Here is a 24076-nt window from a genome sequence, read left to right on the forward strand (position 1 = left end):
GCATGACAAAAGCTGTTAAGCTGACCTAAATGAGTACCTTAAATAGCAGGACTGTACTGCTCTGTCATGTGGACCAGCCACTGGAGAGAGATGTCTGAGCTAGAAGTAATGAATTACATGTGCCTTGCACCAGCAGAGCCATCAGAGGTGCCCAGATGGAGGCACACGTCCCCCAACAGTTGGGCTTCCTTGAGGTCCAGCTGGGCAAGCGGCACCCAGGCTGCTGGGGCCTGTCTGGAGCATGACTTTGTTGCATGTGCATGCATGTTGCAGCGTGCATGGGGTAGCGGGTGACTTTAGCAGCTGGTTTTTAGCTGTCTCTGCTGACAAAACCTAGGTGGGAATTTTTTTTCCCCAGCAGCTTTGAGCGTATCTAAGTCTGAACATATTTAGCATGAGACTGAAAAGACGTCTCCTTGCGCACAGGGCTTCTCACTGCTGCAAAATAGGGAGGTTTGCAAAAATTACAAGAAAGAGGATTATAACAGAAAACAAGCACACTTAAGTATAGGTGGCATAGCTTCTTGCTTTACATGTGGGACAGCCCTTTATATTCTCAAGTGGTTAGTGATTTTGAATATCCAGATTTGTACACTGTGAAGAGGTGGGGTGCTCAGTGGTTTTGACAGTCTGGTCCCCCAACAAATTGGTTGAGAGAGGTTGCTTACAGCCATGTCACTTATAAAAATGATGTCACGTTTGTGTGTGCATACGGGTGCACGTGTACTGGCGTGTGTGCCTGTGTGCCTGCCAATTGCACACTAAAATCACTTTCTTCCCATACTGACCCCAAGGTTTGGAGGCGTTTTCACAGCATGCACAGGCAGTATCTTAGACCCACAGGTTCAGCAAAAGCAGCGTATTTTCTAACAGTGGCAGTTAATTTTTGGAAATGCAGAGCCGGGTCTGCAAGGTTTTGCAGGGATGAACCAACCGTGGGATCAGCAGCTGGGGTGGGACTGGCGCTTGCCATGCATATTGATGTGTTTGCATCCAGGCCTCCCCATCCTTCCCCTCCCCCGGCCCCATCTGCACGCTGCGCCTTGACTCATACCAGGCAAGTACAGAAATGGCTGTGGTTGTACCTGTTTGTGGGTGATGGGTTGTTTTTCCCCTCCAATCGCTGCAGGCACGGAAGAGAACAGCAGCTTATCAAGCACTTCAATCTGCTTTGCTGAGTGTAACAGCTTATGAGAAAATGGCTGCCTTGTTTTCCAGAGCTGTCCCAGGGATGACCACGCAAGAGAAAATGAGGATCTGAGCATGAGAAATCTCTCAGCAGTTTCCCGGGCCATTTAGCATTTATAAATACACTACGAAGGATCCTTTTTCTTTCCAGGTAGCTGCCTGACTTTAGTCCTTGCAGGTTTGCCATTCGGTGCTGTGACTCTGGCTGGTCTGCTTCAAGGGTGGCTCCTTCTGAGGAGGGCAGAAAGGAGCCGTTCCAAGCCCTCACCAGTGCTCCTTGGGAACCCAGCCGAGATAGGCGTGTTGTGCCTGTCACATGCGTATATGTAAAATATATATATATGTAAAATGTGAGATTTTAGGCTTGAAATTTGTCTGGTAAGGTGCTGGCACTGTAATAACTCGCTTTTTAGTGATTACATTAATGAAGTATTTTCTAAAGTATTTAGTGCTTCTAAAAATTACTTTCTTCATTTTCTCACCTTTTGAGTGACATAACATTGCATTATAAGTAGATATCATGTGATGTGAAATAGAAAAGCATATAACCATTAGATTGAAGTATCTCTAGGCCAAGAAGCTTTTAATATTGATGCAGAAATGATCTGCACAAAACAGATCCCTCTGAATAAACACCTACAAAATTCTCTGTTGTTCAAATGCATTATGCCATTGTTAGGCGGGATACAATTTTTAGCAAATTGTACTAGCATTTTACAGCAGTTTGTTTCCTTCCATTCTTCAAAGGATCTTGATACTTTAATGAATTAATTCTCTCAGTATCCTGTTGAAAGAGGCAGAAATTGTATAAGGAATTCTAAACTCTAGCAGAGCAAGAAAGTAACTTATTTGGACTACCATGGGAAGTCTTTAAAGAAAGAGTATTTAGTTGCTTTCGCATTTGGACCTTTAACATAAATGACTCTTTTTAACTCTGGTAGATTTAGCTGTGATGGTTTAAGATGTGACAATTATCTGCTGTACTCATCTGCTGGGCTTAATTCTTCATCAGCTGCTCATGCAAATGCGAGCTAGCCTGTGAGCTCCCCTGGAAGCCCCGTGGCCCTGTGCTCATGTAACCCTCTTCTGCCTGGTGGGTTGTGCAGCGGGGCTCTGGGGTCTGAAACCACCAGAGCTCTTAACAGCTGGGCTTATAATCATCCGCATCTGTTTGTAGTCATAAGGGAGAGGAAAAAAGAAAAGAGTAGGAGAAAAAGCCCCGAACAGAAAACCAAACAGAGCCAGGCAGGTTGCCTTTAACTGTGGCCTCCCTAACAGCTTCCAAGCAGTGTTTCAAAAGTGTTGTTTTCAGGTAACCACTAGCAATATCAATATTGTGGCACTGGTGTACATTGGTTTCTGAGGGCTCATTTCTTCCCTTGAATAGGCTCTTCCTCTTCTTCCCTGTCATCTCTTTAGCACAATAGGGCAATAAGCCTTTTCTGCAGGGCCGATGTTGCTTTTGAGCATAATCACAACCTATGCAGTCCAAATCAGTTGAATGCAAAAGGTAGTGTACTCCCTTCATTTTGTAATGAGGAGCTGGAGAGGGATGTGTTGACTCCCTTTTTCTCAGTTAATCATAGACATAGCACTGCAAAATCTGTGCTAGAACACCTCTTGATTCTGTGGATGCTACGCTGAACATCGGTTGGAAACATGAGGGTGCCCACATAGCTGCTTCCCTCTTCCAGAGGTCGGCTGTGCTTCAGTGTTGCCGCAAGCCCAAGGAAAATGCTTCACAGAGGTCACTGCAGCTGTACCAATATCAGACAGAAGATGTATTCTTGTGAATCAAACCCTTACTGTGTTTCCTTTTGTATTTCCTACAGCTGTCCAGATAACCTTTTTTTTTTTTTGTATTGGGGGAAAAAAGGCTTTTTCAAGGAACTATGTATTCAAATTTTGTGTGTATCAAAGGAATAGGAGGTACACTACTTGTAGGAGATATTACAGTTTGCTTCATGTTTATTTTTCTGCCACTGTCATTTTAACAACTGGAGCAGAGGAGTCTGAAAATGGAACTGGAAAGAAAACTGCAGGTTTTGTTTTGAGAAGCCCTTTGGAAAGCATACCTGTTTCATAGTGCTGTGCCAGCATGGAAGCTGGCAGAGCTGCTCCTTCCCTCTGAGCAAGGCTCCACTGCAGCGCTTTTTGGAGCAGGCTTGTTACCCAACTGCCTGCTTTCATTTTGTCCCTTGTTTTGGATGGGTCCCACAAGGTCTGTGACAACATGAATTTGGGCAGAGTGTGACAGTCTGATCAGGTGACTCTAAGAGGTATCCACTTTAAAACAAAGAACAACAAATTACCGCATTAAAAATGCTGAGCAATGTTTGTTTATTGGCTGTAACAGCACTGCACAGTGTGGGGTTTTGTACAGAAGCCCAAGTTAGCATGGTTTGCAAAACAGCGCAGCTTCGTTAGGGCAGTGCTTTACCTGGGCCAGTTATACTTTACTACAGGAGAAATTAAATAATGTGGAATATAGCGCATCTTGCAGTACTCAAGCTTGTACGAGTATCTCCTTTGCAGTGTGGCCTGGAGACACACGCATTGTTTTGTTATACTTTTCATATACCAGAAAACGTCCGTCCTGTATCTCTGATTTTATTCTTACATTATAACTTCTGGGGACAAGGATTATCTTGTCTCTTTTTTCATCTGGATTTTTCTAGATCTTAATATCAGCTTGCCAATAAAACACATGGCAGCAGCTTAATACAAATAACAATACATTATTATTGATTAAGGCTTCCTGTCCCTTGTTATATATTGAAAACAGCTGGCTGGATTGGATGCTTCCAAGCTTCTTTATACCGATATTCACTGGCTTGTAATTCTGAAGAGAAGAATAAATAATTCAGATGAGGAGTTTTTGCTTATCTTTTAAAAAAATTTGCAACAAAGTGGTTTGAACATTAGGCCCATCTAACGTAATTCCAAGTATTTTAAAAATAGAAAACTTACAAGATAACGTTATTGATGTTCTGTCTTGCCAAGTAAATATTTCAATGGATTAATAATGCTTTGGAGACATCTCTGCTGGCATTTTTGTTGCACAATGTGAATGCTAGGCTGCCGATGTTAGGCCCCGAACCTGACCTACTGTAAAATGTTTACAATTCTGCATTTTCTGTGTTCTAAAAATGGAACAGCTTTCACAGTCTTTTATTCTCGTATAAGTTCTCCCTTTCCACACAATCAAACACAGAAATCAGCTGCTTGCTTTGCTAGGCTGACATGCACGCTGGTTTATTTTTCAATTTCATCAGTAATAGGCTTTTCCCAGATTGTAATGGTGCTCCGTTGACATAATGATGTTACTCCTTTTTCACACCAAAAAATCTATGGAGTCTGTCTACCGATTCCACAGACTTTACAGTAGGATTATGGAAATGAATAAAATTATTCAGATTAATAGCTTTAATTTCTCAGCATTTTATGCTAGTCTTTTTTGAAATAGAGTGCACATTTACAATACTACAATAAGATGTATTGAGTCTCTCTGTCTGATACATACCCCCTCTGGCTTCTGTTAGCTGGGCTTTCAAGTGCTAGTATACTGCACGTATTCTGGCTTCCATGGGGGGGAAGAGAAAAACTTTCTTCAGGACTTTTAAACCTTCTTCAAGAGTATAGTATTACCGTATCTTCAGTAATACTGAAAGTCAGGATACTTTTGCATGCCCACCGGAATACAAAGCAAATACATTTAAATTACAAGGATTTGTTGAAAAATGTGCTTGTGAGCACAATGCTGAAGCCCCTCATTGGGAAGGAAATTTCACCGTCTTCTCTCCTGCATTTGGTACTACTTCCAGAGTGTTTAAATGAGGGAGTCTGAAGGATGCTCAGAAGACCAAAAGTCACAAGCATATTGACAACTCCAGCATGCAAAAGAACTTGTCTTAAATAATATTCTCACTCAAATGGATTTTCTCACTAACATTACCAAGTAAATTCCATAGCGATGCTCATGTGTGCCCAGGGCTGCATGAGGCCTAAGCAGTCTGCAAATGGGTCTTTTATTTCACTTGGCGGTTCTAGATTGAGAATGCCAGAGGCAGAGCTTGCTTTCAAGTTTGAACTCTACTCTCTTTAAACTGGTGGCAGAAAACAACAATAAAAAATGAAGCATGTGTCGCGTGGTTTGTTTTTCCTCTCTTTTTTCGTTATGGGCTTTTCAGTTGCTCTTCGTTATGTATGCCTGTGTGTTGCATTCTTCAGTCTAGCTTTTGAGACTGACAGCACATCCCCAGCATTGTCTTGATGCCTTGTTTTGCAGTTCAATTTGCTGTCCCTTGAAAGCATGGCTGCCCTTTCTGGCTTGGTCTACACCATGGGGCCCTGCTGATGAGGAGTGGACCAGAAAAAGGGGAAAGGGCCCTCCCTCAGGACCAGAAAAAATGCTGGCTGAGGCCCTGTCTGCCAAACTGGGTGCTTCTATCATTGTACCTAGTGTCATCGAGGAAGATGGCGGGTCCTTGATGGTGAAGAAACACTCCCTTCTTGTATACATGGCATCTCCATTAGGCCAGAAGAGGGTTTCTAATGGAGACAGGTCCTCAGATCTGAAGGTCATACCTACTTTAGAAACTCTGGCTACTAGAGTTTAATCTAAAGTGGATATGTTATTGCTGCTTGCCTGTCTGCTTTGCCAGTGAAGTACTGTCTGGCTTTCATCATTTGCTTTGGTGGAAGCTACTTTGCACTGCTGATAACAGTCCAAGACTAAAGGTTATTAACACCTTCTGGCCCCAGACATATCCACATTAGCACTGTGCTATTAGCAGCAGGTAGCCGAAGGCTTTTTGACTCATATGATTGTGGTTTCAGACAGGATTAGGCTTTATTATATTGTTTGTGTACAAGTACAAAAAGTTTCATTTCAAAAAGCGACATAAATCTACTCAAAGTAAAAAGAGGCCACTTTTATTGTAATGTAGCTACTCGGGGTACTTTATTGATGCATCCACTTGGGAGAGGTTTTGTTTGTTGCTATTTCTGTTAGCCCCAAATCGATGAGGAAATAAAACTGAATTGTACTTTTTCTGGAGCGTAGAGTTTTGAACTAAGGACACATGAGCAAGTTACTGTGGCTAACAAGTTATTTCTGGTTGAGGAAAGAGTGCTAAGTTAATTTGCACTACTTTTTATGTGCCATGGGCTTAGAATATCTGCATAGGTATACCTCTCTATTCCTACAAGTAGTAAGTTATAGGATGTCTACAGAAGCTCAGTTACTAAGCCTTAAAATGCAGTTTTGTCATGGGATCCAACTCAGGGAGTCATACTGCAGTCAGTGATAATCACAACTGTACCCACACACAAAAGGTAAAGAATATACAATTTTCCAGTTGTAACAGGGAGCAGAATAAAATATTTTATCAGGGAGGTTCTGAGGGAAGTTTCTACCTGTTTTACTTAGAGTGAGGAGTTAAAAAGTTGTGTTTGTCAGTAAGTTGGAGAAATTTGATCTGGAAGTAACAGAACACAGAAAGTGTGGAGCACAGTAATGTTGTCACTAGAATCAGTTTTCACATTAAGATTCACAGACCTGGATTTGGACCTCAGATTCACCAGTGAAAATCTGGAATAGCTTAATCTGTAATTCATTTGATTCTCTCCAGGCATACTTTGCTGGAACTGAGTGCAGCCTCAGCCAAGCCACTCCAGGCTAAATTGTTCACCTGTTTATTCACCTATGCATGCGTTCGTCTACTCATCCACTGACACAATCTGCTATGAAGCCAAAAGACGGGCACATTTTAGAAAAACATGGAAATCTTGAAATACATAACTTCTGACAGCTATGACAAATAAGCAGCCGTATCCATTACCAGTCTCCAGAGTTATCCAGTATCCTTTCATTATGTAATTTCTTACAGTAATTAAAAAAAAAAAAATCAGTCTTTTCACTTGTTATTTATTATTCATAGCATTAATAAGAGTTCACTACTTGGCTTTTATTTTCATTGGCGTCTTGGATATTTTAACCCAGTAATTGTGCTTGGTTTATTTCCTTGCTGTAGACATTTTTGTGCTTTTTTTTCTCTGTGTGCTTTCCAGTTTTATCATCTGGAAAGATTATTAAAGATACTATATACCTTTTCTTCATCCAGAGACATGGTGCATCTGTTGACCTTCAGGGCATATTGCCAGGGCCATCTGGTTTTCAAGGGAAGTGGGGGCTGGCGAGGAATGGGGAAGGATTTAAGGCAGAAGGAGATATTAGGTTACTTATTTATTATTTGATTAAGGTTTTGTTTTGTCGAGGGATAAGACTGATTGGTACTTTGTTAGAGTGTTCAACTTGTTGTAGGTTTTGTTTTTCCGTGTTTTTTTGTTGTTGTTGTTGTTGTTTTGAAGTGGTGCTGGACTGTGTGCATGTGCTTGTGTGTATCAAAATAAACAAAACAATGTGGCTCCGAACGGCTGTGAAGTATTGACTAGTGCTGCTGTTGTAGTCTTAGTACCAGGATTAAATGACACTGTTTCGGACACTGTTATAGACTGTGTTCATCTCTCATTTGGAGTCAATGTTAGTGGCCAGTGAGGCATTAGCAGGACAAGGTACCAACCCCCTGTGAACCTGGGAAATTCATATCTAGAACACATTTGTGTTCTGGAAAAACACTGTTCTCCCAGGTTTTCAGAAACAACCTGGTAGTCTGGTTTTAGTGGGTTCTTAGCACATATATAGAAGATACCACATCATTTCTGGTCTTGTCTTTCCAGAATAAAGGAATCTGACACGAGTGTGCGGGTCTCACTGGGGGCTGGAGGCAGAGCAGGAAAAGAAGGAATGTCATCAGCTCTTGGTGTTCCCTACTTCCAATAGGGCCACAGCGGTTGCTGTTCAGTGGTTTCGATGCCTAGTTTAACATTAAAACCTCCACTTTCTTTTCTCTTTTCTCTAGTGCCATTAAGAAACCATTAGTTGGCAATATAGGGTATAAATTGTTAATTTTTCTTTCATTTTGTCAATGTATGTCATGTATCGTATCATGAAATCCACTGCAGTGCATAAAAAGCTTCGATTTTCATATGCTAAAAGCACTTACAATTCAGTTAACCGAAGTCTTACACATGAACTGAAAATATGGCACACACCTTTTTAGAAGGAGAAAGAAAAATTCTTTTAAGTAAATTTACAGGATAAAATACTTGTTTCAACTGAAAACAAGAAGCAACTTGGTTGTAAGAGAAAAGCTTAAACTCACATGTTAGAAATAATCTCTCTAAATTAACAAAGAGCTAATTTAAATTAAAGCAGAACTTTCTACATCAAATTATTGTGTCTTCATATGTATAAATTCTGAGTGAGCTCTTTAAAACCCAGAACAATCATCCTGAAGGGGGTGTGTATGGGGGTAACCATAGGGAAAGTTTTCATCCCAGTGCTTCTCCTCACTGTGTAATCTCCCATAACTGAACCCCTGTAAAAAAAAATTCCCCCCCAGTCCTCTTGCCCACATGCACATCTTCTGATAACCTGTAGCAAACTACGCGCGGTTACAGTTATGAGAATGTGATAATCTTGTAGTCTGCTCCTGTATTTGATACTGTCCACAACACTTATTAAATATTAAATTTATTGTTAGTCGTCTCAAAGGATATATTTCTTCATCTTGGCTGCTGTATTTTAGGAGGACATAAACCAGTAATACACTTTTCTTACAAATAAATCAGTATGTATGGAGAGAAAGAGTAGAAGAAACAGTGCACGTTTGTAACGCTTAATCAGTTCTGCCTGAATTTGGAGAAGTACGCAAATAGGGTGGGAAAAAAAACCCCTACCTCCTGTGAGGAAAGAGAAACATAAGTAACCACATTAGGAAAGTTTACTTAATCAACTGTGATTTCTTGGGATATTTCATATTTATTTTAAGCATTTTATTGGTCTGATGTGGTGCTTCGGTCTTGCTCCTATGGAGCCTTTTTCCAGTTTCTTTTAGATAAACTGTAAATTTGACTGTGAAGCAAAAGAGCTTGTAGAAGCGTGGTGCATATGTTAAAAGCTTTCTTTGATGATTTCCCTGTTACCTAATAAAAACATTGCAGAAGTTTACCTAAATAAAACCTTCTGACTGTGACCTGTCCCAGTTTTGGTTTTTTTTTTGAGGAGGTGTTAATTAATCTTGATTTTGTTAGCTATTGTGAAACAGCAGAGAATAAAAAGTTAGCAGGCTATTGTCTTTGCCCTGGGATTTCCGATGTCCATGATCAAAAGCCTTTCTTACAAAGCCACGCATGTGTTTGTAGAAATTCCACCCAGGGCTTGTAGCTGCCCAAGTTAGAAAACTTTCAAGACTGTGTAGCTTTTCTTAGGAAGACATGTTAAAACTTGAAACATCTGTCAGACGAGCTCTTTGTTTGCAAAGCTTCTTGAAGCACACCTTGGAATTTCCTTCCTTGGTGGTAGTGAGCCTGTGGGCTAAATGTGAAATAACCAGGAGTGGTGTCACCTAGGTTCAGCATCTGAGGGGGATGCGAAGGTGTTTGAGAGACCAGGCTTTCAAAGGGTTTCATTGTGCCATAAAACTTTGTCTGAATACACTCTGATATAATTACAGTTTTTGCCTTTTTTAACAACATACACTAAAATCAGATACAATAAGAACATGAACAAGCAAGGAATCATGTTGTGTTCAGGACAGCATACAGTACAAAAAGTTTAACAATTAAAATTTTATTTTACACAACTGAAAGCCCATACTCTAATTTGTTTGTCTCTTATTTGGTGGATCAGATCCTCACGTTCTTTGTATTTTAATGTGCTGAATTCCTGTGTACTGCTTTTTTATTAATGCAGAAATGCTTACAGAACTGTAAATTAAATTATTTTCTGGCTCAGATGTCAACTAGATTGTTAACTAAATTCCAAGTATAGAGCCAAACCTTATCCTGGCTGCCTCTAGTGTTAATGGACTCAGAACAGGTGTGGTGGCAAAAATTTTTATGTGGAAAATCTTGATTACTTTGGTTAGCCGTAACAGAGAAAGTCTGTTTGACTTTCAAGTCCAGAATGAATTTTCAGGATGAGAATCTGGAATAACACTGGTAGGCTGAACAGATTCGGTGGCAAGTCACTGGAGTCCCTTAACTGTAGCCATTCTTCCCATTTGTTTTGGAAGTCATATCTGAAGGAATAAAATAGCTTAAAATTCTATTTGAATTTAAGTAGTAGGTTTTTTTCTTATTAGAACAGCACATATTAGTTTTCTTCCAAAGCAACATTTTTCATAGAAAATGTTCATCTTTTCTGAAGTTCTGAAGAAGAACATGAAGGACCTTAGTGAAGTAGCTCAATGGATGTTTATAGCAAACATTTTCCGAATAGAAGAGACAGCATGACAAGAAACATGAAGATTACTGTTTGAAAATGTAATAAGTTGTCAAGGGCACTAACATGCAAATAAGATAAAGGAGGTTAGAGAAGGACTATGAAAGGCCTTAAAAATGAAAAAAAAAGAAAAAAAAACCCAACCGACTTGCATTTGAGGGGATAGTGTGATTTGGTCATAAGTTACTTAGAACTGTTATGCATGAATTTTGTGATTAATAAGAGTTGGATTCAGGTGTTAGATAGACACTGGAACAGGTTGCCCAGAGAAGTTGTGGATGCCCCATCCCTGGAAGTGTTCAAGGTCAGGTTGGATGGGGCTTTGAGCAACCTGGTCTAGTGGAAGAATTCTCTCCCCTTGGCAGAGGTGTGGGGCTAGATGATCATAGAATCACAGAACGGTTTGGGTTGTAAGGGACCTTTAGAGGTCATCTAGTCCAACCCTGATCTTTGAAGGTCCTTTCCCACTGAAGCCATTCTGTGATTCTGTAGAAAAACAAACATACTTATGTAAATTTTGAGATTTTTCCAGATGGAGATCTGGAATAATGTATAGGTTAAAGATAATGTTATCAAGGGTTACAAGTCTGTATGGCAAACAAGATGACTGTGATGTTGACAGTACTTAACAAAAGCAGCAGGGAGCAAGAAGGGCTACCGAGCAAGGGGAGAAAGAGTATTGAGTGTTCAAAATTATTCTGGAGTTGACAGCCGAAAGTCCTGATCTCATCAGAAATGGATGAGGATTCTGGTCTTCAGTGGAGAAGGGGCAAGTCTGGAGCACAGAGTATCTTTTCGTAAGTGATAATTAAAATCACTTTTGAATGAGATTCCCTTGTGAGTGGAGAATAAGGGAGTCAAGGACAGAGTTCTGTGGAATCCCCAGATGAAGTATAAAATACAATTAGCCATGAATAGGAACATTTAAAACAAAGAGTAATTCCATATACTTTAAGAAGAAATTGAAGAAATGAGCAGTTTCTTTTTCAATTGAAATTATGGTTACATGCAACGTGCATGTTTCAGTCAGTGTTTACGTTTGGGTTTGTGTTTTTTTTACGGTAGGATTGAATTTCAAAAGTAGAAAAACCATTATACTGGAGTACTTGAGGAAATGCTAGAAGATGGGGTAAAAAAAGTGCCATCTTCTGATACACATTTTACATCTGCAGTTTATGTTGACTGCAAAGGAAAAAACCTGTCATTTTACCATTTATTGAGTTAAATGATACACTGAATTGAATTAAATCTCCATTAAACAGGAAAGAATTTTGAGCAAACCAGTATATTTACATGAGAAGTTCCATTAAACCCCGTAGATAGTAACAGTGAGTAAAATAAACTGTATAAACGTGGAAGCAGATTAATTTGGATTTTCAGGGTGATGCTGCCTAAATCTTTTTGTTTGGAAAAAAAATTACACACATACACATTTACATACCTACACGAGGAAGAAAAGTAGAAGACACTATTTCTAGTCTCTTAGCTGTATGCCTGTTACTTACTAACATAGGGTCTTTGGGATGGGATCATCTCACCTAATGACTCTGGTTACATAGACCTCAGGTAACAGGTGTCTGTCTACCTCCGAGCCACCCCTGACTCAGGCGTAGGTGCTCCCCGCACATGGCTTCTCTCCTTCTCGGGCAAAGTCTCACCCATCAGTTGTATCACGCTCCAGAAGTGCCTGTCTCCTGACTTTGATAGGAGCCTCGCTTGGACACGTGTCTATATTGTACCTGTCAAAAAGACATCAACCCAGCTATTAACTTCTGCTACATTTAACTAACCTAAATGATCGACTCCTCATTGTTCCTTAAATACTTAGTTTAAAATATAACTGAGCTTGCATTCATTTTATGTGTTTTTTTAATCAGCTGTGTGGGCTGGCTGAGGTTTTTATTTGTCGTAATTGGTATCTGATGTTACGATCTTTCTTGAAATTAATCTGTTATAAGGTTCTTGCTAAGAGAAGAAAACTACGGTAAGTTTTAAGGCAGAGAGAAGACACTGAAGTAAGGACATGGGTTCACTCTCAAAGAGATCCCAAAGCAAACAATACTGGAAGGGTAGTGAGTGAGGTCAGTATAGTCCTCAAGGAGCCGAGTAGCTCTAGGCATGTTTATAACTAATTTTTGAAATACTACAAGTGTAGCTCACATAATAAATAGCCATATGTTCATTAAATAACTGAAGAATGAAAATCTGGGAAAAGTTTGTCCAGACATTTATAAGTTTTTTAAAGGGCAGTTGATTTTTTCCATATGATTTTCAGACTAAGAAGCTATTTTCATCTCTTGAGACTGCTCATTGTTGTTGAGAGCTGCAGTAAAAGAAAAGAGCAAAGTTATCATCCACCCTTAAATGCAGAACACGAAAACATTTGGGATTTAAGCTGCCTGTTGGTTGCTTGATACAGCTTTTACTTTATAGCAAAATCTATAGCAAAGCTTCACTGAAAACTTAATTTAGCTTTTTTTCCCAAAGTCCAAAGTGATGGTTGAATGCCTGAACTGAGAGAGAAGAATATGCATTCTGCCTGCTACACTGAAGAGTTGTTGTTCAATACATAACATGCAATTCATCATCATCATAAAGAATGTGCTGTTTCTTTATTTCAGTTTTCATATTCAACCATAATATAGATGTATCCAAATAAGGATAAGCTTTATATGAGGATTATACAATGAAAGTGAATTCATAAAGTAAAAGCAAGAGTAGTTCACAGTGGAAAAAACTGGAATAGATACAGATTACTCTGCAGGCACTATTGTAAATGTCAAGTAGAGTTTGACAGCTGGTAGGTTGGAGACATAATTAAAAAAAAATTCCATACATGTACAGGCTGCCTTTTAACATGAAGAATTGGCACACGGTGAAGTAAGAAGGTGAGTAGCATATGGGGGATTAAGGCAGCTGAGTTCTAGTGGAAACTGGAGGCAAACAAATAGGCCTTCGAGACAAAGCCAACTGTAGTGGTGGCACTGGTAGTGTGTATTTGTTGATTGGTGGCATAGCAATCTACACTAAAGGAAGGTTTGTCTCAAGCAGTTTCCTATCTCAGCCAGAGCTTCTGTAATACAGAAAAGAGGAAGGTGTCAGAGGAGAACTGGCTGGACAAGGGGCAAAGGTGCCCATTTAACAGACTGGTCTGTTTTGGTGGAAGGGAGAAATAAGGTCTTCGTACACTGAGCTAAATTGTTAGGCATTATGGTCTTTTGGGTTAAATAAAGGCACTTGGGGGACATCCAATTTTAAGGAAGAATTTGTACTTCCGTCAAATGTATTTTTTTAAAATTACTTTGCATTTAGAGATCTCCTAGAGTAATCATACAAAATCAAGTTTTGAAGGTGGAATACTTGGGCTCTTTAAATATTATTTCTGTATATATTTATTTTTGGCTTCAGTTTAGATTACAAGTACAATGACACTTGGCTGTGACCCTACAGAAGGAGAGATTAGTTTGGTAATGTAAACTATTTTGGGAACTGAGCTGCGCATTTATTTATGTATCTTTGTCTTTAGTCTCTTGCTCGGATTTCTCTGGATGCTTTCATTATAGTTGCACTTACCATTTCCATCTTTAAGACATGTTTTTTAATCAATGTCCTGCAAGTCCAGCAGTATTTCCTGACAGACTGCACTCACTCCAGATGATTGCTGCATCATGAGGAGATTCTGCTGAATCACAAGTCAATATGGATCTCCTAAAAATAAAATTTTTGAATTTTTACTGGAAATGGAGCAGATTTTCTTTGCCATTTAATATGAAATGCAGAATCATGACCTGTAAGTCCTATTAAGTCCCACACAAAATAGGGACCTATTAAGTCCTGAATTTATTATTTTTATTGATCTAATGAAAATAATATTCAGACAGTATTTGCTGCTGGAGTTGTAGAGAAAATCATCAACTCAACTGTGAGAAGACTCTAACAAAGCCCCTGGAACTAGCCAAGGTAGTAACCCCACATTTGGCAGCTGTAGCCTTTCCAGCAGGTGAAGAGCTTTTCTTCATTTCCGCTTATCAATTTAACGAATAGCTTAAAGATGAGAAACTGCTTGGGAGATTACTAGTCAGGAAAGCCCCTACCTTTTCTCAATTAGTAATTTCATTAGAAAACTAAGAAAGAGGGGCTGAGATCTGATGGCTTTAAAATCTCGGAGGTTGTAGGGATCAGAAATATTCAGTTAATTTTGCTAGTTGTAGATAATTCCTCTTGTATTTATTGAATTGGTTCAAAATGCAGAACTGTTTTATTAAGGGTCATGCACATTCTACACAATTTATGTGTCATGCACATAGACTTTTATTAACTGGTAAGGCATTGTTTCAAGATTTCTTATTGTGTTTTAAAGATGGATTTTTTTATATTTTGATTGAAGTTTAATTTCCATTTTTTAAAAATTACGACCCTCTATATAAGAAGGGGTCATTTGTTACTTTCTAGCTAAATGGTGTGTAAAAGTAGTAAATGTGGGTTAGCACAAATTATCCCATAGGTGTGCATGTAACACAGCTTCATGGTAAGCAAGTTGCAGTATCAAGTTGGTGTAAAGGTTGTATTTCATTATATATTAATCAGTGTGTACTAAGAAATTCTGGAAAAAATAACTAAAATATCAATGTTGTAAGTGGTTGTGCTGCACCAAAAGTTTTTTTGGCCAAGGTCCACAAAGCACGTAGGGTGTTGGCTGAAGTGAAGTGGGTGAGCTCTGGGAGGGGGAGATAACAGCAGCAAGGCACCGTTTGCACCTTTCAGAAGGAGGTTAGGCTGGACGTACAGCTAAAGCTCAGGGCACGTAGAGAAGGCCATGGCCATTCTGGCCGTGGCCGCCCCTTCTGCCTTGCTTCCTTTCACACTCAGAGGTGCCCTATTCCTCCTGCTAGTGCCTTCCCCAGCTGATTCAGCAGCGTAGCTCTGGCACACCACCATCACTTCTCCAGCTTGGGAGCCAAAAGTTGGCCAGCCTTCCTTGAGGCTGAACAGTTCCAGGGAAGGGACTGAAGAAACTAAAAAACCCGAGGTTTGTTTGAAGCTGTTTTGCTGTTCTCTCCGTGATTCATGTGTGTGGACCGCGTGCTGTATGGAATATGTCTTCTGGATTGTTTTGAGGGAGGTGCTAGCTAGAGCACACTTCCTACAGCTTGAAGCAAGTCTTGGTGAGACAAAAAAAAATTGAAATAAGTTGTAAGTTAGATATAGAACATACAGGTTCTGTTCACATTACTGATAGTGCTTGGGGGGGATACACTGTTCTAGCTTCTTGCAAAATTGAATTTCAGCTAAATGCTTCGGAAGGTATATCAAGAATAATCAGTTGCTTTGTAAATGTTTTCCATTTGAAACGCTGTTGATTCCTCATTACTCAGAGTTGTTATTTTTATAGTGTGCATGGGTTAAAGTTGAATTAATGTGTTTTATAAATACCAGGTCTTTAAATGTGAAGTGTGGGGGGCCACCTGGAACAGAGTGTGAAGAGTACACAGTGTCTTTCACCTCTAAGTCAGTGGCTTGATGGTATCATCATCACTGTTAATTTTCTTTATTTAAGCACCTGAAAATGCCGCTGTTTGACTGGCGAGTTCATTTCTTGTCCTGGTAGGAAGTTTGAAGTGTTTCTAAATTCAATACTGGAATATTTAATCAGAAAGGAATCATAGAATAGAATCATAGAATGTCCTGAGTTGGAAGGGACCCTCAAGGATCATCAAGTCCAGCTCCTGTCCCTGCACAGGACAGCCCCAAATTTACACCATGTGTCTGAGGGCGTTGTCCAAGTGCTTCTTGAATAATAAAAAAGAGTTGTTGAAGAGTCTGGGGAACTGTGCCTCCGTTTCTCTGGGTAGACCAGAGTGTAAGCGTGGTGGCAGAACATAGTGGGGAAAGTTTACACCCCTTCATGTGAATCATTCGTTTGTTGGGACCATCAGCCTAAGATTGCTCTTAATACCCTATTGATTCATTGCAGAACAAGAAAAGAATTAAAAAATACATAACTTGTGGCCAGTTTTGAGATTCTAGAGATTTCCTCAAATTATTGGAAACATAAGTCTTCCTAAATGTTTTGCAATGAGCAGAATTCAGATTGTATTTATTAAATGTTTTCTTTTGTTTACCTTTCCCTTTAGCAATCGCATGGTAGAAGTTTCAGAAATGGTTTAACACAGTCAGATTTTCCCTGTAAACTGAATACTTTACATATGTTTGTGCTGAGAGGTTCAATCCCCGAAACATGTGAAGACAGCGAATTTAGGAAAGAATGGAAGGAGAAGTGACTGTTAGTTGCCATTACGGTGTAACAAATCTCTGAGGTTAATTTTGATTCCCCCGCACATCTGTTTATGCATCATATCTTCGCAAGAATGTGTGCACGTTTGGTAGGGCATGTTGTAAAATACAGAAAAACAGTCTTCTGTTCTAAAGAGATCTCTTTCCCTCTTGCCTTGTCCATTCTGCCTTGTGCAACAGTTGCCTCAGCCTAATTCCCTTTTATGTGATATTGATTAACAGCCATGCTGAGTCTAGGACTGTCAGAAGGACTAAAGGGTATTTAATTATTCAGCTAGGATGAAGTAGATGGTGCAGCAGCAGGAGCTGTAACCTAAGACATTGGCACTTCGTCTCCAAAATAAAGAATTGTTCAGTAATAACTGAGCAATTCTGTCCCCCTGGTTTGAAGGAAGTTCACAGAAGTCTGAAGACTGAATGTTTGGAGAATGTAAGTGAGCGATGGGCTTGTCCTCAAGATCACTGCATACTTTGGGTGTGTTCTTAGGCACAATGCCAGGTGATTACACTCACCTGAAAAGAACACCATTTTACCAGAGGCACAATATTCCTAAGGTCAGATTTTCAAAAAGGAAGAAATATGCATTAGTGTTTCTCTGATTATTTTTTTGATAGGTCTATCACCTCTACAAATTCTACTTTTATACATATACATGAAGATTTTGTATTTGTTGAATAAATGTTTGTGAAAATCCCCAGTTCTCATGCATGGCTTCAGTGTGCAAATTCATTGTATTTGCGTGTTTCTCTGGTTTTGGATTTGGGCCAAGTTCAAAGGAAGGAGTTGAATGCTAGAATCTACAGCAGGATTTTTGTCTATGGTCAGAAATTGCAAGGAGTATGCATTAATGTTCCACTAAAACACGTCCTGGTATGTCTTGATCCTGGACCCGTCAGGAGGTCCCAGAGCTGTAGGCTGTTGGGGGCTGGGAGAGTACCACTGTGTCTTTGCTTTGTTCATACATTCTTAATTAGGTATCTACTTTTGTCATGGTTAAAGAAGAGATACTGGCTAAAGTGGATGTTTGACTTAATGTAGTAACTCTGGTTTTACGGTCTTTTAATTTTAAACTTGTATTTTAAATATTTTTAAAGATTGTGTATATTATGCAGGATTGTGTTTTGTGGAAAATACAGGAAAAATGTAAAATGCTTGAAAAGAAGGACTGACGTAAATTGGAACGCAAATACACTTCTTTCAGTATGAGACTGTAAGTTACATTTTGCCTGGACTGAACTGTAAGAAACATCTTTACAGAATATGATTTCTTAACTCAGAAAATAACAATAGCCTTGTCTGGAGTTTTGCTGGCATGTTCCAGTTCAGCATCAGGAGCAGTGGCAGCCTGTCCCAGAGCTATATGTTTCTGTCTCTAACATCCAAGAGTTTGTATGTGATGTCATTCATTTGCTCATGAACATAGAAAACACCAGTGTGCTGATGTCTAAAGGGTTTTGTTTTTATTTATGTGTGTTCATATTCAGTACTCAGCTATGGATGGATTTATTTTCCCATGTTTGGGGGGAATAGAGTGGAAGAGACAGGAGAAGAGAATCCAGTAGCCAGTTCTCAGTTTTTGAAATTACTATTCTTATCTTCGTCTTTGAAAATAGCCCTCCTTACAGATTAAGACTCATCAGAGCAGAATGAAGATGACAGAACAAACAGGTGCTATGCTTTCTTGTAAAACAATTTACTGCCCAGTCTTTCAACCTCACGAGTAGATCTTCACATCTTTTATTCTCAGTTGTGTTAATTTTTTGGAGTTTTCAGGGATGTGGATGGAAGGCAGCTCTCCGCACCAGCGTTAAACCGGATCAGACCATGTAGTTGCAAAGCAGAGCAGAAAGAGAGCGAGTTTGTGGGAAAAATCAATTGTTGGTATGCCGAGTGCAAATTAAAGCCAGCTTGTCGCAATATGTATTTGAGAGGTGAACTCTACTGTGACTTGCGAATACATCACGAACCTAAATACTGTCACTGTTTTACTCATTAAAGCTGGAGCAATGAAATAAACAATGTCGCAGCAGCACAGCCACAGGTCTCTGCACGGTCTCTTCAGAATGAGATGAGGTAGTGCCGTTAGAAAAAATAAATTATTTTAAATTAATTCTTTATTGCTTCTGCAACTAGACCTTAATTAATTGGTATGTGATAAGGATAGCGCAGGCCAGTTGCTATATCTCTAGAGTGGCTGATTATCTGTCCTGTCCTATGCTGCCCAGTCGTTTTATATTTACACGTTTGCATGGATTTTTTTTTAAACTGATGCTGGACCTACAGTTGGGGGGGTGTAGTCCTGTCATTTCACAAACAACTTCTGCTCATAGAAGAATGTACAAAAACATCTACATATACTTTGTATCGGACAGCATTTTCAGAGCAATGGTTAGAAGAAGTTTTGCAACAATACCATTTATTTAATAACAGCCACTAAATGCACAGGAGCAGTTGGTTCTATGTATAAATTCTATATCATGATAGAAATAAGTCTCCCAGTGCTGTGCGTTTCAGTTCGGTCATTATTGCATTTATTGAATGGTTAAAGTTACTCTGCCTTTGGCCTTGAGCCGTTGTAGCATGCCTCAGGTGGTAAGTAAATTGCCTACAAATGCGCTGCTTGTCATGTCTTATTGCTTAATTTATTCTTTGGAATAAGTTTAGTCTCATAATAGGCAGGCACATCACGAAGCAAGAAAGCATTAGACAGGGACGAAATATTAGCCTTGTAAAGTCCTTCCGAACGTTGAGTCACTTATCTTTCATAGAAAGTAATAAATATTGAAATTAATGGCATGCTTCTGCTTTAAAGAATTTTGCAGAATGTTTGAATCTGTCAGCAGACTCTGAATGAAGTGCGCCTTCCCTAGCCCTGTGGTGGGTCTGCATTGCCACCTGATGATAATTATTTGAGTCCCCTTTTCATGGGGAGGAAGAGTTGAAGTGCGTTGGTGGAGTGATGCCTGTACTCAGAAAATCACCAGTGAATTAGAACATATTCATCACCTTTAATGGTAATGACAGCCTAGAGTGCATTTTTAGAGTCACGGAGTCAATTCAATGCAATTTTTACGATGGTTTATTTTTAACATGATATTTCTGAAAAGTCACACCAGTGCCTCTTTTGGAACCCAGGTACTTCTTCCATCTGAAAACACCCTGCAGTTACATGATTTTGAATAGCTCAGTAGCTCACAAAAAAATAAAGGAGAAACAAGAAGATTTAACTTCTACATAACAAACTTTGTTCTTTCAGAGTATACACTGCAATGCGCACAACAGAGAAACCACTCAGATACTAACCATAGTTTACGTTGCTAGAATCTCCTAATAGTGTCACTTAATGACAGACACCATGATACATTGCTCTTCTTACATTGTTTTTTATTATGTTACAGTATATCTTACTATTCTTCTGTGCATGACTTCAGGTTTTAGAATGAACTATCATTTTGGATGGTGCAAAATTATTTGTCGGTTGGCTCTGTAACGAGATTGTATGCTATTGTATCTTGCTACATTCAATAAAACCAAAATGTATTTGTAGTTCTGTATCTCTGACAATTTCTAGGGATGATGGATTCAATCTTATTAAACAGTTGGTTTGATTTCTATAATAAATTTTTAGTACTTTATGCCCAGAATGGCAAAGTGTAGTACATAGTACCTTTTGGTGCCCAAGCCTGCACTACTAGAACGTGCAGTCTAAATAAATACAACAGTATGAGGACCCTTGAAACCTAGTAGAAGATCTTAGTGATTTAGTGATGAAGTGGAACACATCAAATTTCCAAATTCGGTGTGCTTTTTCGTAGTCCTCATTTCGTAGCCTCAAATCTTGGATGAGTTTTTATCTTGTAAAATGTGAGTCAGTAGGGCCTGAACGTAAATGAGTTTATGGACTAATTTCCAACTTTAAAATGTGGCAAATATAATGCACTGCTTTATTTGTTCCGTTTGTAGTATTTCTTCACAAGTCCATGCTATCAGCCTTTTGCACAAACAGCCCATTCAGGTTTGCCTGTTTGAGAATAAAGGAAAAGGACTTGTCACTTGCAGTCCTTTTTGTTCAGGATTCATGGTGTGCTCTAAGCAGGTCCGTTGGGTGTATGTGGAACAGTGACTTTCATATGGAACGTCTTCCAAATTGCAACCATTCGCAACCACAGATAAATTTAATCTTGCCACTCAAAAAATGTGGAAAGCTGTACAGATTACTAATAAAGTATTAGTATAAGGTAAAGGATAATGAATTTTTAAACTCTCAGAGGAGGCTCTAAAAAGAAATTGATTAATCGCTGTGTTGTAATGACGCACCACCTTGAAACAGACTTTTACTTGGGTGAACAGTTTAAGATAGTGGTTTAGTATCAATACTGGAAGGGCAGTAGTCTCCATAAAGCAGTTCTGGCTCAGTAACTGGTTTGTTGTTCATTTAACCACTTCAGGATCACTTAGTATTTCTCTTACATTCATCTTCTGCTTAACCTGATGCACGTGCATGTGCGTACACACTCAGTGCATGAAAGCCCACCCTGAATTTGATAGAGTTTTTGCTAGTTCACTCATCTGTGGCAAGGAAATGAAACCTGTGTTAGCTGTTCAGAAAGGAAAATTGATGTTGAGACATTTCTCCGGACCTTCCGACATTTTTCTTTCTACCTGCAAGGGAGAAAGTAGTGTTCCTACACTTTGGTATGGAAGGGTTGTGCAGAGTTTTAGTTTATTACACTACTCAGAACCATGGCATATGCCTCCAGAAATCTTGGTGCTGCAGCCAGTGGGCCCAGAAACACAAACATGGTTTTGCAGTACAGCTTCTGATGTGAAAGTTACTCCCATCACTCAAGTAAATCCTGAGCCATCTTGCTGTGGTCTGGTAATTTATTAATTTTTACATGTTTTCTTCTGTTTTTTTCTTACACGTTCTCTCTGCAAAAAATACGATGTAGGGGAAATGGTAGCAAAGCAATTGGTAATTCTTTATGAAAAATTGCATAGAAGCAGCAGTATGCACTAGCAGCGTGCCTACTAGAACTGCAGTTAAAAAAAAAAATTGCCTATGAGTGTAATATTTAGGGCTCCAAAACAGGTTAACTTAATAAGTGGCAATAAACATATTTAAAGGAGTAAAGGATAAATGTAAAATTATGTTGTGGCATCTTAGTTAAAATAAAATTTAACAGAATACGGTGAGGTAGAATCGTGAAGTCTGAGAGATTGATTCCGTTTGCTGTTCATCTGTCACACGCTGGATTTTCTGCCCTGAAAGAAAAATACAAGTTCTTTAGAATAATCCAGCTTTTCATTTTATTTTGCCGCCTTGTCTAAGCAGATGAACCTGATAATTCCTTAAATGGGAAATTTGCCAGCTGAGAGAAACCTAGAGAGCAACAAATGGGCAGTGAGGACAGAATGTCTTGAATGCTGAGAACGTTGTTTTGATTCCAGACTATTTAAAAATATATTTGTCTAGTGGAAGGTAAAATGTTACACAGATAACACAGGAGATTTCCTAGGCATTACACACACACACATATATGCGCGCACGCACACGCAAACACAGTGTTTGTGGGTTTTTTTCGTAGGCTTAACCCAGATAAATGAAATTGCAAAACCTCTCAATAAAAAAAAAAGAAGGGTAGAACACCAAGCAGTGAAATCAAAGCAACTCTGCCTTAAGGCTGCAGAGATTTCCTTATCTTATCCTGCTGTTTCTAGGTATTGCAAAACATATGGCTCACCTTTAGGGGCAGTCCCCAAACAGTGGGAGATGTTGCATCCCGTCTGTGCTGCAGCAACTGAAGGTGCAATAACAAGGTGAATTGAGGACGCCCAGATGACTGTGTTTAAACTCATTGCTGGTTTACTGAAGTGGTGGTGGTGGTGCATTTAGTTTGGGTGAGGTTATTAGCTACTGTATTGATGTGCCTTAAAAGTCTGAACATGAGTACTGCTGGAGACGGAATTGTTTTGAGGAAACTTGACAGCCTGAATCAAGAATAAGAATTTTAGGATTTTAGATATTGGGAAAAGGAAAAAAGGAACAAAACCTAAGAACAAGGGCAGTTCTCTGTGTCTCCCACATCTTATTCTGGCAGCAGCTGAATCGGCTGAATAGGTGCCTGTCCCCCACTGTTCACAACTGTTCAGTATTGCTCCTGTGAGATTTAGTTGATCATGTAGTCACTTCCTAAACTGATTTGTTCACTATAATATAGGTTAGTTTAAACACTTTTTAACACCAACTCTCTGAACTCTTTTAATTAGAGTCATTTTGACATAAGCAATTATTCCACAGATACTGAGTGGCAGCAGTGTTTGGGCAGGAATGTAAGGGAAGAGTGATTACGAGAAGCAAGGGAATAAGGCTACACCAGTGAAGCTTCACTCAGAACAAGGAGCATGACTGCAGCCTGAAACTGCACACTGTAGTGGATAGAATGGGGAATATGGCTAGACAAACTGCTTCTCTGATGAAATTGAACTTTTTAATACCTGTCCTCCAAAATTTCTAAGCAGAGCTTCTAAGCCTCTTAGCCTATGCCTCAGAATTCTCCTAAATAATTTCAAAGGCTAGGGTAAAAATGACTGTAACACCTTGCATCTCACTAAAATGCTTAAATGTAAAGTAAACAAAATCCTAAAAACTGAGATGCAAAAAGACTCTTAATGATCCTGGGGGGTTTTTTGCTGCTGCTGCTGCTGCTATCATTGCTATAATCCTTTGACTTCAGTGAATCATTTGCTATTAGGTCCTTCTTTTTCTGCTAATGTAATACAAGAAAGTCACTCATTATAAGGCAGACTGAATAGTCGTACCACCCAGCTTTAAGCACCAGCATCCATATACATATACTTAAACTGGAATCACAGTTAAGTGGCATGAACATCCCTGACATGTACCATCATGAAATAAGAAGATTCTGTTTCATTTAATACAGCACAAAAAAAGCAGCTCTCTTTCTGTGCAAATACTTGCTCTCACTTTTCATAGTTCTCTCAATTTGCAGGAGGAGAATTTAGTTTCCAAGATGAAGAGGCTGACATGGTTTCCAGAACTGCAGGCCACTTCCCTTTTGTTTTGAAGCCAGTGGTAATTGCACTTCTGAGGCCCTGGGAGAAATCACCTTTAAATACTGACTAAAAGTAACATCATGTACTGGCTGCATAAAATTCACTGCTATAACATTTACAGGAAGGTGCAGTGTTATGTCAGGACATACACATACATATATGTGAAT

The 24076-nt window shown here is 39.3% G+C and overlaps 1 protein-coding gene across 10 annotated transcripts in view; it reads left to right on the top strand.

Moving 5' to 3' along the window:
* Window positions 1-24076, top strand: part of TBL1X (transducin beta like 1 X-linked) — a 199936-nt gene that overhangs the window by 73290 nt on the left and 102570 nt on the right. The window contains exon 1 of one of the 10 annotated variants that reach the window (XM_075095389.1): window positions 15300-15566. The exons of the other annotated variants lie outside the window; for them this stretch is intronic. The gene's annotated coding sequence lies outside the window, so the exon portion shown is untranslated. Of the gene's footprint in view, window positions 1-15299; window positions 15567-24076 lie in introns of those variants that run through there. 10 annotated transcript variants of the gene reach the window in all.

The sequence above is a fragment of the Phalacrocorax aristotelis genome, chromosome 1 (genome assembly GCF_949628215.1).
Source record: "Phalacrocorax aristotelis chromosome 1, bGulAri2.1, whole genome shotgun sequence".
NCBI lineage: Eukaryota > Metazoa > Chordata > Aves > Suliformes > Phalacrocoracidae > Phalacrocorax > Phalacrocorax aristotelis.